The sequence below is a fragment of the Terrapene carolina genome, unplaced genomic scaffold (genome assembly GCF_002925995.2).
Source record: "Terrapene carolina triunguis isolate 2854851 unplaced genomic scaffold, T_m_triunguis-2.0 Scaffold192, whole genome shotgun sequence".
NCBI lineage: Eukaryota > Metazoa > Chordata > Testudines > Emydidae > Terrapene > Terrapene triunguis.
The window spans coordinates 21,264,995-21,282,182 of record NW_020664543.1 but is presented as its reverse complement, the minus strand read 5'-3'; positions in this window follow the sequence as shown (position 1 = coordinate 21,282,182).

The window sequence follows — 17,188 nt, the reverse complement described above, 5'->3', positions numbered from 1 at the left end:
GAGGGCAACAAAAATGATTAGGGGGCTGGAGCACATGACTTATGAGGAGAGGCTGAGGGAACTGGGATTGTTTAATCTGCAGAAGAGAAGAATGAGGGGGGATTTGATAGCTGCTTTCAACTACCTGAAAGGGGAGTCCAAAGAGGATGGATCTAGACTATTCTCAGTGGTACCAGATGACAGAACAAGGAGTAATGGTCTCAAGTTGCAGTGGGGGAGGTTTAGGTTGGATATTAGGAAAAACTTTTTCACTAGGAGGGCGGTGAAGCACTGGAATGGGTTACCTAGGGAGGTGGTGGAATCTCCTTCCTTAGAAGTTTTTAAGGTCAGGCTTGACAGAGCCCTGGCTGGGATGATTTAGTTGGGGATTGGTCCTGGTTTGAGCAGGGGGTTGGACTAGATGACCTCCTCAGGTCCCTTCCAACCCTGATATTCTATGATTCTATGATCACACCTTGCCTGCTTCCCCTCCATTGACCCTAGTAGGAACTGCTGAGTGGCTGAGCACATCTGAAGATCAAGCCCTCATTTCCATGGCTTTTAAACAGGTACCTTTCATGAGCACTGAATGCACATGAATGTTTAAATACTTAAAAACAAGCACTTCCCAGCTACCCTAGTTGGAAGTTAAAAAATATAAGTAGTGTTTTTCTTTTAATTGTAACACTCCCATAGGTGGTGCATGAACCCACCCCTTCGGGGAGGCTAGTCCCCCAGCCCTGCCCCTTCTGCCTGAGGCCCTGTCCCTTCCTCCCCCCTCGCCCACCGGCCAGCCCAAGTGCTGGCCTGACCCGCCCCGGGCCGCTGGCCTGACCCGCCCCGGGCCGCTGGCCAGCCGAGCCCCGAGCTCTAGGCCACCAGCCCGAGCTGAGTCCCTGCCGGCTTCGGGGGAACGAGGGTGGGGCCTTGGGGCAGAACGTGGGCAGGGCCACAGCCTGGGTTAGGGGCGGCTTAGCCTCTCGTGGCCTATTATACCTGCCACCTATGAACATTCCTCTTCATACCTAGCTTGGTTTTGGTCCAGATTGGAAACAGAAATACTAAGTGAGAATCACAGAAAGAGCTGTTCCCATTGTATTTTCAGCCCAGGCCAATCCAGTAAGAGCTGGAAATCTCACATAAAATCCCTTGTTAGTTTTCCAGCTCAACTTCTAGATCAAAAAGCTTCAGAATAAACATCCAAACCACACAAACGTATCACTTTGCCTATCACTAGTGCTAATGAAATCCTTACAATTACCAGCTGGATCTACTGATGTTTCTCAGGCCTTGTATAGATTGGCAAGTTTCTGCGCAGTAAAGCAGCTTTCTGCGTTGTTACTCCCGAGGTGTACACACTGCCAAGCCACGTAGTGACCAGAAACTGCGCAGTTGCAGCACTGTAAAAATACCACCCCAACGAGAGGCGTAGAGCTTTCTGCGCCAGGGGTACAGCGCCATGGAGCCAGTGTAGACATCCTGGTTGATTACAGTGCTGCAATTGGCCTCCGGGAGATGTCCCACAATGCCTGTTCTCACCTCTCTGGTCATCGGTTTGAACTCTACTGCCCTGCCCGCAGGTGCCCAACCGTCATCCCCACCCTGTAAATTCCTTGGGAATTTTGAAAGTCCCCTTCCTGATTGCTTGGTGACACATGCAGTGGTCTCAGCGCATCTTTCCAGATGACCATGCCTGTTCCATGCACCAGGCGATCCCCCACTTGGAGCAATGCTGAGCTGCTGTACCTCATCAGCATTTGGGAAGAGGAGGCTGTCCAGTCCCATCTGCGCTCCAAACATAGGAATTATGATACCTATGGACAGATTTAACGATGCATGACAGAAAGGGGCCATGACCGGGACACACTGCAGTGCCGGGTCAAAGTGAAGGAGCTGCAGAACGCCTACTACAAGGCGCGTGAGGCAAACCACTGCTCTGGTGCTGCACCCAGAAGCTGCTGGTTCTACAAAGAGCTGGACGCGATACTCGGTGGCAACCCAACCTCATGATGCACTCCACGGCCAAAAAACGAGAATTTAAGGAATGGCGGGACAGCGAGAACAGGGACTGAAAGGAGAACATGCCGCACCATAACGAAGCCACTCTTAAAAGTTATGGAGCACCAAGCGGACATGCTCCAGGCAATACTAGCACTGCAAACCGAGCAGCTCCGTGCCCACCCTCCCCTGCAGCCGCTGTCACAAAACTCTTTCTCATGGCCCCCCTCCCCCCGACACGGCCAACACACTCTTATCAACCTCCTGGCTCCAGTCTGTATCCGCCACTCCTCCCCCATCACAGCCCAGCCCTGCGGACTTCCACTACCCACTGCACTCAACACCCGTCCCTCTGCAGTTTAGCCCTGCTGAATACATTACCTTCTGCATTGTACTCCAAAGGAGAAGGTTGGATATGATCCATGGACATACACAAATCTTTAACCGTCCCGGGACCCCATCTCCTCCTGGGACTCTCCCTTCCCCTATCCCCCTCAGTGCTGATGGGTTTTTTTGTTTGTCTCTCTCCTCCAGTTGTTGTTTTTAATAAAAGAATTGTTTTGTTTTGAAAGCAATCTTTATTCTATTAATTGAAAGCAAACAGAGCCCTGTAAAGCAGCAGGCAATTTTCTTAAACCTTCATAGTGCATTGTCTGTACCAATCACAATCACCTCCTAACATTACAAGCATTGCACTCCCGAGCATAGCAACAAATATTAGTGGCTTTCAGCTTCAAATTGCTGCCTCAAGGCATCCCTGATCCTTATGGCCCCACGCTGCGCCCCTCTAATAGCCCTGGTCTCTGGCTGTTCAAATTCAGTCTCCAGGCGCTGAACCTCAGCGGTCCAGCTCTGAGTGAAGTTTTCACCCTTCCCTTCACAAATATTATGAAGCATATAGCATGCAGCTATAAGCATAGGAATATTGTCATCAGCCAGGTCCAGCCTCCCATATAGGCAGCACCAGCGGGCCTTTAAATGGCCAAAAGCACACTCAACAGTCATTCTGCACTTGCTCAGCCTGTTGTTGAACCGCGCCTTGCTGTTGTCAAGGTGCCTGCGTTAATATTCGTGAAATACCCACGGTGATCCACAAGCGCCTGGAGAACCATACACAAATACCCCTTCCGATTAATGTACTCAATGGTTAGGTGGTCTGGTGCCAGAATTGGAATAAGCATGCCATCTATCGCCCCTCCTCAGTTAGGGAAGCCCATTTATGCAAAGCGATCGACAATCTCACACACATTGCCCAGAGTCATGGTCTTTCAGAGAGGATGTGATTAATGGCCCTGCACACTTCCATCAACACAAGTCCAACGGTCGACTTTCCCATTCCTAACTGGTTAGTGACTGATCGGTAGCAGACTGGAGTAGCCAGCTTCCACAGTGCAATCGCCACGCGCGTCTCCAATGACAGGGCAGCTCTCATTCTCGTGTCCTTGCGCTGCAGGGCTGGGGCGAGCTCATCACACAGTCTCATGAATGGGGCTTTCCTCATCCAAAAGTTAGGCAGCCACTGCTCATCATCCCATACGTGCATGACGATGTGATCCCACCACTCAGTGCTTGTTTCCCGAGCCCAAAAGCGGCGTTCCTCTGCGGTCAGCACCTCTGTGAATGCCACAAGCAATCTCGTGTCATAGCAAGTACGCATGGCGAGATCAATGTCGCACTCCTTTTGCCTTTGTAATTTAAGGACTAACTCCACTGCCACTCATGATGTGTTAGAGCGAGCAGCATACTGGTCAACAGGTCAGGATCCATTCTTGCAGCCCAAAGAGACAGAGCGCTCAGTACACAAACCGTTGAAAGATGGCGCCAAATGAGGACAGAAGCACAGGGATTGCTGGGATGCGAAGCAATGCATCATGGGGCATTGGGACAGGGCCCAGGATGCCCCACGACCACCTCCGCCTTCCCACAACTCTTAGCGGCAGAAGAGGAAGAGATGCTCTTTGGGATAGCAGCCCAGAGTGCACCACTCCAAATACCACTGCAAGTGCCACAAGTGTGAACACGCTATTGCGCCGGCAGCTGACAGTTTGAACACACAACAGCGATTTCCCTTCAGCGCTCTCTGAGCGGCGCTGTAACTGCCGGCGCTGTAACTCTGCCTGCCTGTGTAGACATATTTCTCAGAATCAATGTTTGACTATTGCTATCAGGCAGTGTATAAGGAGGATATAAGTCACCAGGGTATTTAATATAAGTGGATTGAACCAGATCCAAACTGTTTTCCCTTAAATTTTGAAGAAAACTTGGGTCTGAATTTTGTGTCTTGGGCCTCTCTGAACACTCCCATATTTGGAATCCTAGCAGCTCCAACTTTTGTCCAGATGCTATCACAGCCCCATCTCTAGTACCTGTATTACCCCAAATGCCAGAGAGTGTGACAAGTTTAGTGGCAACCACCCTGGACTGGGACACCTACCAACAATTCAGTGAACTGTAGTAAAAAGGAGTGCATTTACTTTGATCTCTCAGGTTTTATCATTTGTAAACATCTCTTAATTGGCTGTCAGGCCCAGATCCTTATCGTCTTTCAGTCTAATTTCCCCTCTTCGATACATTTCCTCCGCTATAAAAATACCCATCACCCCATCCCTGTCAGCACAGATTAAATCTAACGCTCTTTCTTTCAGCTCCTTTCTCCAGTGAGGTTGTAAAGCTGTCAGCTCCACAGTTGACAAGAGCCAGGCCGCCTTCCTTCCCTTTGTCTCCCGAAGGAGGGAAATATTGAGGTGTCATTGGCTGGATGGCTGCTCTGGAAGTCAACAGACCTCAAACCGATCCATTGATCTGATGCTGTGAGAGCGGAGGAGGGAAGAATTTCCACCCTGAGCAGCTGTGACATTCCTGACACAAGGAGGCCATGTGCGCCCCTCCTTCCCAAATGGCATCTTCGGGGCCCTGCCTATCAACACACTTAATGCTCCTCAATTGTCTGCATGCCAACACTGCAGCCTTAGGAGAGGGGAGCTGACAACGTCAAGGGCTTTGGAGAAGGCTTCCAGGAGGCTGAATGTCAGCACAGCAGGGCAACTGCTATTGCTGCTGCAGCCATCTGAAGCCGCCAGCCACTTGCATAAATAAGACATCTAAACAGCCTTTGGATCTCGAAGACGCTGGCTGATTAGGCAAGAGCGGACAGCACTGAAGGGCACAACAGCAGCCCTATACAAAGGGGAGGCGGGTCCCCAGCCTGAGAGCCAAATGACACCTATTGAACCCTAAGATGTAGCCCTTAAGTGCAGGATGAGCATTACTAGAGTACTTAATGCCTGTATATAGGTAAATGGTTAGTAGAGAAGGTGTTGGTAGGTGGTGCTCAAGAATATGTAGCCTAGTTCCTGGGTTTTGTAGGACCAGTAAAGCATCTTGTCACTGTGCACTGCAAATGGCTCCTTTTGAGTAGCCCCCTGGATCAATTCTTACCGGCGCGGAAAGCCTGTTTTAGTGTTTGTTGTACTGCTGCCCTCAAACAATAAGCAATTTCCCTTTGTCTGTTAAAGAAGCCACAAGGGTCACGCTTTTCCACACATGACAAATGAAACCAATATTTTCCACTGGGAAAAAGGTAAATGCCCTGAGCACGTGTGCGCGTCACCCCGTAACAGGCTGTGGTAAATTAGGGAACAAAATGGCTGTTGTCAGGTTTATTTGCAAAGTAAAGGTGCAGTACACAGAAAACAAAAACATCCCAGTATCAAGCTGGGAGAACATGACTAAGGCTACGTCTTCCCTAGAATTGCGGCAGCTGCGCTGCTATAGCGCTTCAGTTTAGATACTCACTACGCTGACAGGAGGCTGTCTCCCATCACTGTAGTTAATCCACCTCCCCAGGAAGCAGTAGCTAGGTCAACAGATGAATTCTGCTATTGACCTAGAGCTGTCTACACTGGGGGTTACGTTGGCTAATTATGTCACTCAGGGGTGTGGATTTTTCACACCCTTGAGCAAAGTCGCTGGGTAGACCGAACTCTTCAGGGTAGACCTGGCCTTAAGTTTCTTTATTTGTGGTAAAGTTTTTACAAGTGTACTGAGAGGTGTAGGAGTGGTCCTTGGTCTCCTAGCAAATTGCCAGCGTGTGGCTCCTAGCGGAACAGATCTTGGGTAACTCCTGTCATAGAATACAGTAAAGCTGTTGGTGTTTTTGTGTAACTTGTGGCATTAGGCAAAGGGGCCTAACAATACATTTAATGCACTGTTAGGACTCCATTAACTATTGATCAAGCCTAAAGAAATGATGTGGCCAAAATTGAGGGAAGAAAGTGCTTATTTTGTTAGCATGTATTTTGACCTCATTGGTTGACTTGTGATAAGAGCTCTCAGAAGCAAGGTCTTAGTAAATAGCTCATTGAAGCTTCATTTGTGTCATGACAACAGTATTAAGGAATGGGGTTTCCCATCCCCTAAGACTTTTTGAGAATTTAAAAACTTCTCCCATCCCAAATTGGGATGAAAAGTGGATTGGTTGAAATGTTTTGTTTTGCTAACTTTGAAGCCTTTTATTTTCATTTTGACCTTTTTTTTTTAAAAAAAAAGTTAATTTATAATAAAAATGTTAAATGTCTAAACAAAAAAGGTCATCTTGATGGAAAGAATGGAGCTTTTTTTTAAAAAAATGGGATATTTTAACCATTTCAAAACTCTTTTCAAAAGTTTTTGGGAATAAGAAATTTGTGAAAGCCAACCCTTTCCCAAGAACAGTGTTGGTTTTGACAAATTAAGCTTTGAAAAAAGCTTTGAAAAATTCCCAGCTACCTCAAGACAGTATTTCAAGTCTCTATTAGTTTATTTTTATTCATATTACTCTTGAACCTAGAGACACCAATCAGGGATCAGGTATGAAGTGCTTTACCACATACAATATACATTAGTGCTTCCTGGAGCTGGTTGGGATATATGGATGGTCCTGACTGAAAGTGCCCTCCTCTCTCTCTTCTCTCCATGGTATGGGGGAGGCATCTTCACCCTGAAGGAGACTGCTCCTCCCCCAGATGTCCCCTAACCTTCAGAGCTACCAGCTGGTACAGTTCTTCAGGGTGTGTCCCCTTTATGGTCTTCTGTGACTTAGCTGTGGGGAACCCGCCCTCCCTTTGCAGAGTCAGGGATGGACTGCACCTGTACAGTACCACCCTACCACCATTCTGGGACAGTGTCCTAGCCTCTGCTCAATGCACACAGGGAAGGGACAGGTGGCCACATAGTAGATCATAGCTTTTGCTTATTAACATGCCTGAGGGTCCCATGACCACAGTAGCTGGGCATCACACAGTGGGTGCTATGCAGCTGTCTGTGAGCTGGCATGCCCTCATTTATGGGCACAGTCATGGTCAGCTGAAGGGTTTGAAGAGTATTAGCCCCCCACTAGCATTGCTTCTCTCTCTTCTTCTCTGGCAGTTCTTTCACCGTGCTCCTTCTCTCTTTACATTTGTCTTCACTTTGCCTGACAAAAAGCTGTTTTTAATAATGTATCACACAAGGCTGTTTATATACTTTTACAACATCAATTATTTAAGCCTGGTGCTTGTGCACTTTGTTAATAATGTTTGTTCTGGTTTAATTTTTCATGTGAAGTTAGTGCTGGTGGAAGGTGTTTGCCCCCTTCCACACAGTAGGTGCAGCAGGACAATCCCCACCATCGCACACACAGACATGACCTTGCTAAACCTGGGCAATACCCTGGGCAGATCCGCTGCTAGGATGAGATAAGCCTCTATGGCCTATTCACATCTGGATGGCCAGCTGTGTTGCAGGCACCTGCTTGTTGGGAATTGGACCAACAAAATCATTTCCCCTAGTCAGCCATCAACCGGTAACAGTTTTCTCTTGCTATTCAGATTGGGTAGATCTGAATCAGCAGCCTACAACTGAAAACCAATATAACCCTTTAGTCCCCTGAATGAACATCTGAGTCTTGAGCCCAAGCCATCCTGCAATTAGAGAAGAAAAACTCCCCTATATCAACAAGCCACCTGGGTTTATTTTCTTGTGATGGGGAGGGTGGTTGGATTACATAGGTAACATGTAATTCAGCACCCCAAATTTATGTAGATGGGTACATGAAATTAACACCAGCAGGTTACCATGTTGTTGTTACTGCTCTTCTGTATTTGACACTGACTGGGTTCTCTGGCCTGTGAAAGATATTATCTCTGCTCTAAGGCATTCTGACAAGTGAGGATGGTCTAGTGGTTAAGCCCTGGAACTTAAAGTGAGTTCAATTCTCAGCCCTGCCAGAGACTTCCTGTATGATAAATGAGACTGTCACTTAACCTACCTGTTCAGTGAAAATAGTGATTCTTCCTTTCTCTCCCACCATTTGTCTGTCCTACTGATTAGGCTATAATCCCTTTCGGGGTAGGGAATGTCTCTTACTGTGTATCTATACAGTGCCTAGCACCAGGAAACCATGCTCTTGGTTGGGGTGTCAAAGTACTATTGTGAACAAGGACCTTGTATATAGAGCTTATTGAGAATGTTTAATTGAAAGTCTTTTAATTGGAAAGGCTCCTCAGGTGCAGGATAGGCTGTCTGAGAATAAAACCAGCCCACCCCAGAGCAGGCAACAGCATGGTAGATAGAGCACTCACCTGGCATGTGGGACACCTGGTTTTAGTCTCAGACTCAGACAGGATGGGGACTTGAACCTGGGTCTCCCAGGAACTGGGGGAGTGCCCTGACCACTGGGCTGTTGGTTATTGGGGGAGAGGGGGCACTTTTATTGTGACCAGATATAAACATTAAGTAGTTCAACAACATGCCTGTGAAATAGTTAAGTAAGCATCATTACCAGAGCTGGTGGGGAAATGACTCTCTTTTTTCCTCATGAGAACTGTGACAAAAAGGAAAATATTTTTTCTCAAAATACTTTAGGTTGTTATTGAAAAACAAACGTTCCGTTTTCCCAGCACCCCCTCCCCACTTCTTACAGTAATGTACTTTCAATGAAATGTCCCTGTTAGTCATTTTTTGTTTATATAAAAAAACCACTGCAGCAGTCCAAAATCTTTTGTCTATAGTTATCCCCCCATTTTATAAATGGCAAACTCAGGCACAGGGAGGCAAAGGCCTATACTCTCTGAGTTCCCCATTGTGAGCTGCCTCAATTGTAGGGTACCAAACATGAGGATTAACAATTCTGGAAACTGAAGTTTGGTCTATCCACAGGCTGCACAAGCTTCCCCGTCCTATCCACCCAATGTGTCTCAACCCTTAGCCTATCTGATGAAGCAAACAAGCAAACTGTCAATTAGTACCACTTGTGATGGCGGGGAGGGGTCTGGGAGGTGGACATCTTTTAATTAGAACAAGAATGAACATGAAACTCCCAAGCTCATGAATAGCCATCAGATGGTATTGACTTACCATCACTCCTAATCGGGGCAAGATTCTAACTGGTGACCCAGAGGTGAAAGGTTCCACATTCCATGAACAGTCCCTTGAATTTGTCAGTCTGACAGAGAAAGATTCCTTTAACTGAGCTGTTTCTTTCCCTGAGACTTTGCCAAGCTCTAACTTCGGGCAACAGTCAGACTACAATCACTACACCACTGATCCTCAACAGTAAGCACTTTGTGAAAGAGTAAATAAATTACCAAGAGGGCAGTGCTACACCTGCTCAAAAACTTCTGTCAGCTGTAGAGTGCAGTTGTTATACAGCAGGGGTTGGGAATTTCCAACAGGAAGAAAAAAAATCCAACCCTAAATGAGGTGAATTAACTTTAAACTAAGGGCAGTGGTGCTGGAACAATTTGTATAGTTGGGGTGCTGAGAGCCATTGACCCAAGCTGTAAACCCTGTATATAATGGAAACCACTTCAAGCCAGGGTGTCTTCACAGGGCGGGAGGTGGGTTCTGGCCTGGTGTTACCTAACACATGGTAACTGACATAATGTAAAACACTAGTGAAGACAAGGCTGAAGGGTGGGTGAAAGTGCTTTTGGATAGAATCAACCCCAAGATTTGAGCTTAAGTCCTTGTTTTCAGACAAAGGAGGTTCTTTGTTTTCTATCCTTCTGTCAATAAAAATGTACCCCTTGGACTCATCACTGGATGAGTCTCATGTGATTGCTGGAGCAGAATATCGCTCCTCTGATGCCATCTCATTACTTTCCATCATTATTTTGTGCTCTGTCCTGAGCTAAATGCTGCTGGCCAGTGTGAAGGTGAGACGGGAAAGGCGGTCCCGAGTTCTCAGCTCCACTCATTCTCCACCACCCACTTTGGGTTAGTTGCATCCACGATAGTACCGAATGGGTGAGACTCACAACTTGACATTAATTGTGAAGTCAGGAAATGTTATTGTGAGCCAAACTGAGGTTGGAAAAGCCTACTTAAAAAAGCTGCTTCCCAAGGAATCAAAAGCAGCAGTTGAAATTTCACGGTGGCTCTGTATCCTCCCACTTCAAAGATGGGCTGGGCCAGGCGGATTGGGTGGCTGAGAGCACCCTGGCCTGGAGGTGATGGGCTTGTTAGGGTATTTGTTTTTTTAAAATTATTCCCAGGCAAAATGACACATTATTCAGCAATACAGGCAGAGAGGCCACCGGGGGCAGCCGCAGTGCCCAACAGACTAATTCTGGGTGGAGATAGGGTTTACACTAGCATGGAGTTATGTACGTCATAGTTTGCACTTGGAGCACAGCTTCCTGCTCTGTGACCTAGCCAGACTCGCCTGGTCCCACTCAATTAGGCCATCGTGTGGCAACAAAAGCAAAATACAGTCTGGTTGGGTGGACAGAGAACTAGACTGGGCAGTTGGGAGACCTAGATTCTATTCCCAATACTGAGCTGTTGTGTAAGCTTGGGCAAGTTACATCACCTATGACTTAGGGTGGCCACTGACACATCCCCAGAATACAGGAGAGCCTCTTGGTTGCATGATACCAGACAAAACCATGATCTCATATTACGTCCATACCAGCCAGGGACAAACCTTACAAAAACAGGACTGTCTGGCTTGAAGTTGGACAAATGGCCCCGCCTACCTCTGTTGCCCCTCCCACCTTTTATCTATTTATATTGCATACGATTTTTGGGGCAAGGACTGTTTCTTACTTTGTGTTTGCACAGTGCTTAGTAGGATGGGGCCCTAATGTCTTGTGGGGTCCCTAGGCAGTACCATGTTGTAAGTAATCATGTGTCTGCATTTTGAGGCAGGTTTGGCCCAGTACTCCTAGAGGAGGCAGGGACAATCCCCATACCTGTTCCCAAGAAGATAGCGAGAATACTGCTGTCTCAGCAAATTCAGTTATATTCTTTGGGCCCTGCTTCTTTCCTCTTTACAACTGGAAAGGAAATAGGTACAATTTTCTGCTTTAGATGCAATTAAAAACCTGACTGAAGTCTTGATTTGCCCTCCTATGTGGTCATCTATGCCTTGGCTTCTATTGAGAAAAGGCCAGGGAAGTCAGCTCAGCAAATCTCCCACTCCCATAGTGAAAGGCAGCCATTAAAGTGATGGCACAGAATGAATTTGCTTCGTTAGGTTAATCCACACTCCCTCATAGTTGCATACCACTGAGAATTAACAAGATGAAAATTCCCATGCTGCTAGCAGTAATGGGGGATGTTTCTGTAGTTTACAGATAATACAGCATGTCCACTGCTGGCCAGAGGTTTGATTACACAACACACCTTATTTAAACACCAGACTTGGCTTCAATCTCATCCTCTGTGTTACAAAAAACGAAAGGTGCTAAAATTCACATGGAACAGCTGATCTTTTTATTGCTGACGTGCCAGGCTTTGGAATGCATGACTGTGGGTTGCCAGTCTATTAGAATAATAATACTTCGGACTTCTTTAGTGCCTTTCGCCAGAGCATCACATTCGCCAGAGCATCTATTCCCGATTAACTCCATGTGTGGATGCTCTTGTTCCAGAACAAGAGTGCCTTATTCCCACTCTGCCACCTCCCAAGGAGCGTTGCTGCCTTTTCAGCTCTGGTTGGTAGCCCAACGTTCACTCTCTGCTCCTCCTTTCTACTACAGCTGCAAACTACTTCCCAAGCTCAACTAAGGGGCAACCCTTTGTCAGACAGCAGTGCTTCACGGGCTTTGGAGTACACAAAGACCCAGGGTCTAATGGCCTAGATTCTGTGTCGATGGGCATTACAGAAAATGCTGAAGAGCACAGCTAGTAACAATAATTTCTCACACTCTCATTGTCGCGGTGACCCAATACTCGTTGGAGTCAATGCGAGCCTTTTCAATGACTTCAGTGGGCTTTGGATCAGTCCGGATGTGGAGCGTACCATCAGCTATATAACTATGTCCAGTCTATTGCCCAGCTGATTAAAAGATTAATGTATAGGAAAGAAACTCCCCTAGTTAGAGTTTCATTAGCCACTGGGCACCTCTCTTCAGATCCAAAACCAGCCTCTTCTGAGGGAGACTCTCTGTGTACTTTTAAGTCAGAAAGGTAATGAGGTTAAATTATCAGTGGCTATTTAAATACAGACAAGATCTAAGCCATTTCTGAATTGCAAGTTAGTCTCCTGTGGAAATTACTCTTTCTGCCCTGAATCCCTCATTTTTTATTATGCTACATTGCCCTCGGGGCTTTTGCATTCCCACACCACTTGACCTATTGACTCTGTTATCTCCATCTCAGAACAAACAAGAACCATTTTATTCCCACCAGCAAACTGTCATTCACATCAGCAGCTTCTGCTGGAAGTTCTTGGGTTGTTTTTCTGCGACTGCTTTCCTGCCCCAGTGGGATCTGTGCCTCCCGTGAGGTGGAAAATACAGGCATAATAAATCTATTCTTCGTAATGCTTTCAAACCGCTGCTTTTCCTTAAAGTGGCAGGGCAGATTTATGGCAAAGTTGTTCCGACTGGATTTATTTTCTTCTCTTCCCGGGTACCTTTCAATCAGTCATAGAGATAAATGGGAAGGTACAAGTGAATGCAACATCAGATAAAGACTGATCAGTTAGTTGCAGTAATGACAATTAAGATAACTCCTAAGCAACATCTTGCTTTAGTCCATTCCTCTAAGGTTGGCTGGTGAGAGGGAAATAATTGTACACACCAGCTCCAACCTTAGCCAGAAAGCAAATCTTCTAGCACTGGCTCATTTAATCAATCCCAAATGGATTTACAGTATATTGATTGCCCTCCCAGTTCAATAAACAACTCATTTTCAGTGCTGCACTCTCACAGGTTAGATCTGCAGTCTTGCAGTAGGAGTTTTGGAAAATCGTCAGCTAACCCAATTGAATGACTGAACTAAGGGTCTCAGGGTTAGTCATCTCTGCAAAGTCAGCTCATGCTCTTTCCAGAGTGTCCCCCTTATGCTCTTTCTGTCCACTCACAATCTCTCACCTGAGTTCATCGGTGCTTTCAGCCAGGCTTGCTGGCCTGTCTGGGGTTATAGGCTAGAACTCGGGTGGCGCTTTTACTCGGGCTGGTAACCCACCCACTTTGCAGTGAGGATGCATGAAAATTACTCGAGTGCTGATGGTCCTCCAGTGCTGTCCCACAATTCCCCCTGTGTGCCTAGAAGGACAGACAGGTTCTCTCACAATTCATTGGGAAAGAGGACTAGAACAGTTTGGCTTACGGCAGCACAAAGCTCTGTGGGATATGCCCTCCCAAAATCCTAGCACCACACAAGAGTGAGCAAAGTACCAGTGAGGACATAGTAACTCAAGTAGGGCTTTGCAGTATGGCTGCTTACATCCAAGCTAGGCTATCCCAGGTGCTCGGACCTGGGTTAACTCTGCAGTGAAGACATTAGTGACATTGGGGCTTGAATGGTGAGTCATGAGTGTGCATCCAGTACTCAAGTGTCTAAATGCACTGGGCCAGATCCTCAACTACAGTAAACTGGTGTAGCTCCACTGAAGGAGCTGACTAGTTTTGCTTGTTAATTTCCTCATATTGGGCTGCAATATAATGCATCATGGTTGACACAACCTGACATCCCAATCACAGTGCATTGCCTTGGCTTAAGGCTTTGAGTGAAAAGGTCCCTATGGCTTCAGCTGGGTTTCTGGATGTAGCCCAAATACAGGCAGTGATTGGATAGCGACAGTTTTGTGGGACCAGCCAGATTTCATTCCACTTTTAACAAAGGTATAGGGATTGATGGCATTGGAATACAAGCCTTCTGTGCACTGAGCTCCCATTGAACTCCACACACAGAGTGCTTCTAGGAGCAGGCCAATAAACTGTAGGGAGCAATCCTGCTTGGCCATGGGATGGACTAAAGGGGGTCAAATATGAAGGAAGGATGGTCTTGTTGTTGAGGCACAGGACCGGGAGTCGGGGCATCTGGATTTTATTTCTGGCTTTGCCACAAACTCCCCGTGTGACCTTGGGCAGATCAAGAAATCTCTCTTTGCCTCAGTTTGGCCATTTCTGCAATGGGGATAATGACAGCATGATGGCCGCCATCTTGGCCGACACTGTGTATTGAACCGGAGAGATCCAGAGCTAAAAGCGCGAGCAGGCATAGGTTTAGCTAAAGCTCTGTATATGGGGACTGCAACAACGTATTCTCTGTGGATCAGTACACAGGAGGATGTGTATCACACATGCACCAGGGGAGTGAGGTGCTCATATACTAAGGAGGTGAGTGCCATGAAGATACCTACAGATAAATCATATTTCTAACTGTAGGGGCCCAATAATGCTCCTTTGGAAATGAATGGCAAAATTCCTATTGATTGCAAAGAGACTTGGCCCAAATATTTGTAATTCTATGGTAGACTTCCCGTATATTCTTATAGCCATATCTCCTTGATTTCCATAACAAGAGGTATGAGATTCTTTTACTTTCTTTACAAAGAGTTATCCAAAAGCTGGTAGACTTCCCAAATTCATCAGGCTCCAACCAGTCTCCCTTTAGCTGCACATAATAATATCCCCGAGCACAGGTTCTTGTTAGTGTCTTGATGCAACACTGTCGTGTGCCATGAATATGCATCAGGGATATGATTGGGTTTTGTTGCCATACAAAGTGACTTTGTCATTTAAAGGACAATTTACCGATCTCCAGGGCAGTTTTAATCAACATGCACATTTAGCATGTTAGCCTGTTCCACTTCACTGAGTATTATTTTGTTTACAAATATTTTGGCACTCACTCAAATATCTTATCCTAGCTCTGTCTCTCTCCTCTGCACAGTCCCAGGGTCTGTGGTTTACATTGCTTTGTCATGGGGAGGGAGGATCAGATTTACCCTCCACCAAGTTTTTCTCTACTTTGCTCCATTTAGTGATGATATGAGGAGAGGACTGCATGAATTAAATCTAGAAGACCACATGAGACAGGAGGTTAGTGCATTTGTCTCTTCAGTGACCTGGCTTCCAACATGGCCTGGATGGAGTTACAATAATGTCAGAGTCCACCAGGGCCGATCCTTCGTTGTTTTAGTAGGAGCTCTGTCTTGAGCCTCTCAGAGAAGTTAGAATGACTGTAAACAGATCAGCAGATCACTGATCCACCAAATCCAGTATCTTGCCCCTAGCAAGGGACAGTGCTTCAGAGGAAGGTGAAAAAACCCAAATTGTACCCGGCCAATTGTGCAAATTATAATTATAATTATAATTATTTGTACTTCTGCAACACCCAAGAGCCCCACTGTCCTGGGCACCTCACATTTAGGCAAACATGATCCCTCTCCGCAAGGGCTCACACACTAAGAGAAGCCACAACAAGGTCCATGGGAATATAGGAGGGAAGGGTTGGGGGCAGAGGATGAAGTAGTAAAAATGGGCAGTTGCATAAGCATAAGCTAATCAAGTATACAGAACCTGATGCTGAAGAGGCAGCATGAGAGAAGGCAGCAAGCCCTGTGAGGGGGAAAGGCAATGAAGGCAATGAACTAGGTTCCCAGGTATCAAAGTCAAACTGACTGTTCTACAGGCTGTGGTCTTTGGCCACACAGGGCAGGGCAAGAGGCAATGGGTTCAAATTACAGCATGGCAGATTTAGCTTAAAGCCTAGGGAAAACTTCCTAACTGTAAGACCAGTAGGACAAAGGAACAGACGCCTTGGTAGGTTGTGGAAGCTCCTTCCCTGGAGGTTTTCAAAAGAGGCTGGGTAGCCATCTGTCTTGGATGGTTTAGACACAACAAATCCTGCATCTTGGCAGGGGGTTAGACTAGCTGACTCTTGCGGTCCCTTCTAACCCTCTGGTTCTAAGGGACAGTCAGAAGAAAGGATGGGGGGAGTAGGGAAAATGAGTGCAGAGAGGTAGGTAGGGCAAACAGGTGGCAAGGAGGAGCTTGGGTCGGATCCAGTAAAGCACAGGAAGCCAATGGAGGGATTCAATTAGGAGGCCGGAGGCAACATGGGAGTAGCATGTGGGGAGCGGCAGATGAATTTAGCAGTGACGTTTGGGACAGACCAGAGTGGGGAGAGGTGAGAGGAACATCTATAGTTCCTCAGCCTGAGCTCCAGCCCCTCTAAGGCCAGGTCTACACTACCGCGCTAGTTCGGCGGCTGGGGATCGAACTTCCTGGTTCGATTTATCGCGTCTGGTCTGGACGCGATAAATCGAACCAGGAAGTGCTCGCCGTCGACTGCGGTACTCCAGCTCAACGAGAGGAGTATCGCGGAGTCGACGGGGAGCCTGCCTGCCGCGTGTGGACCGCGTCTGAACCGCGGTAAGTTCGAAGTAAGGTATGTCGAATTCAGCTACGTTATTCACGTAGCTGAAGTTGCGTACCTTACTTCGACTTGGGGGGTAAGTGTAGACCAAGCCTAAGAAATGATCCTGTCATGTCCACCACTTAGCAGAGGGGGGTGCATATGTGTGACTATCTTCCCTGGTCTTTAGCACAAGCACTTTTCCTTCTAACACTCACCAGATCCCAGGCTTTAGAGGAAAGGTGCCTGCCAGGAATTCTGAAATAAGTATTCCGTCTGTGCTCAGATGCCTTGGCATCATTCCCATCACAACTGCCAAGATGTCCGGACCTGAAACAAGCAACACAGCATCTTTAATAATTCACCAGCGGATGCTTTTTAAAACTTTGTGGTTTATATTCATGCCCACTCCATTTCCCATCCCTCGCTCCCATCCTTCTTCCTCCCCTTTTCTTGCAGGTGGTCTAGTTCATTTCAGTTTCAAGCAGGAAAGTTCTGTGTCCCGCCCTATTCACTTCATGTTTCCAAAATCCTTGACGTTTCCTTTCCCCCTTTAAAAAAAAATCCCCACTCCCAAGCTGAGACATTTCCCCGAGTC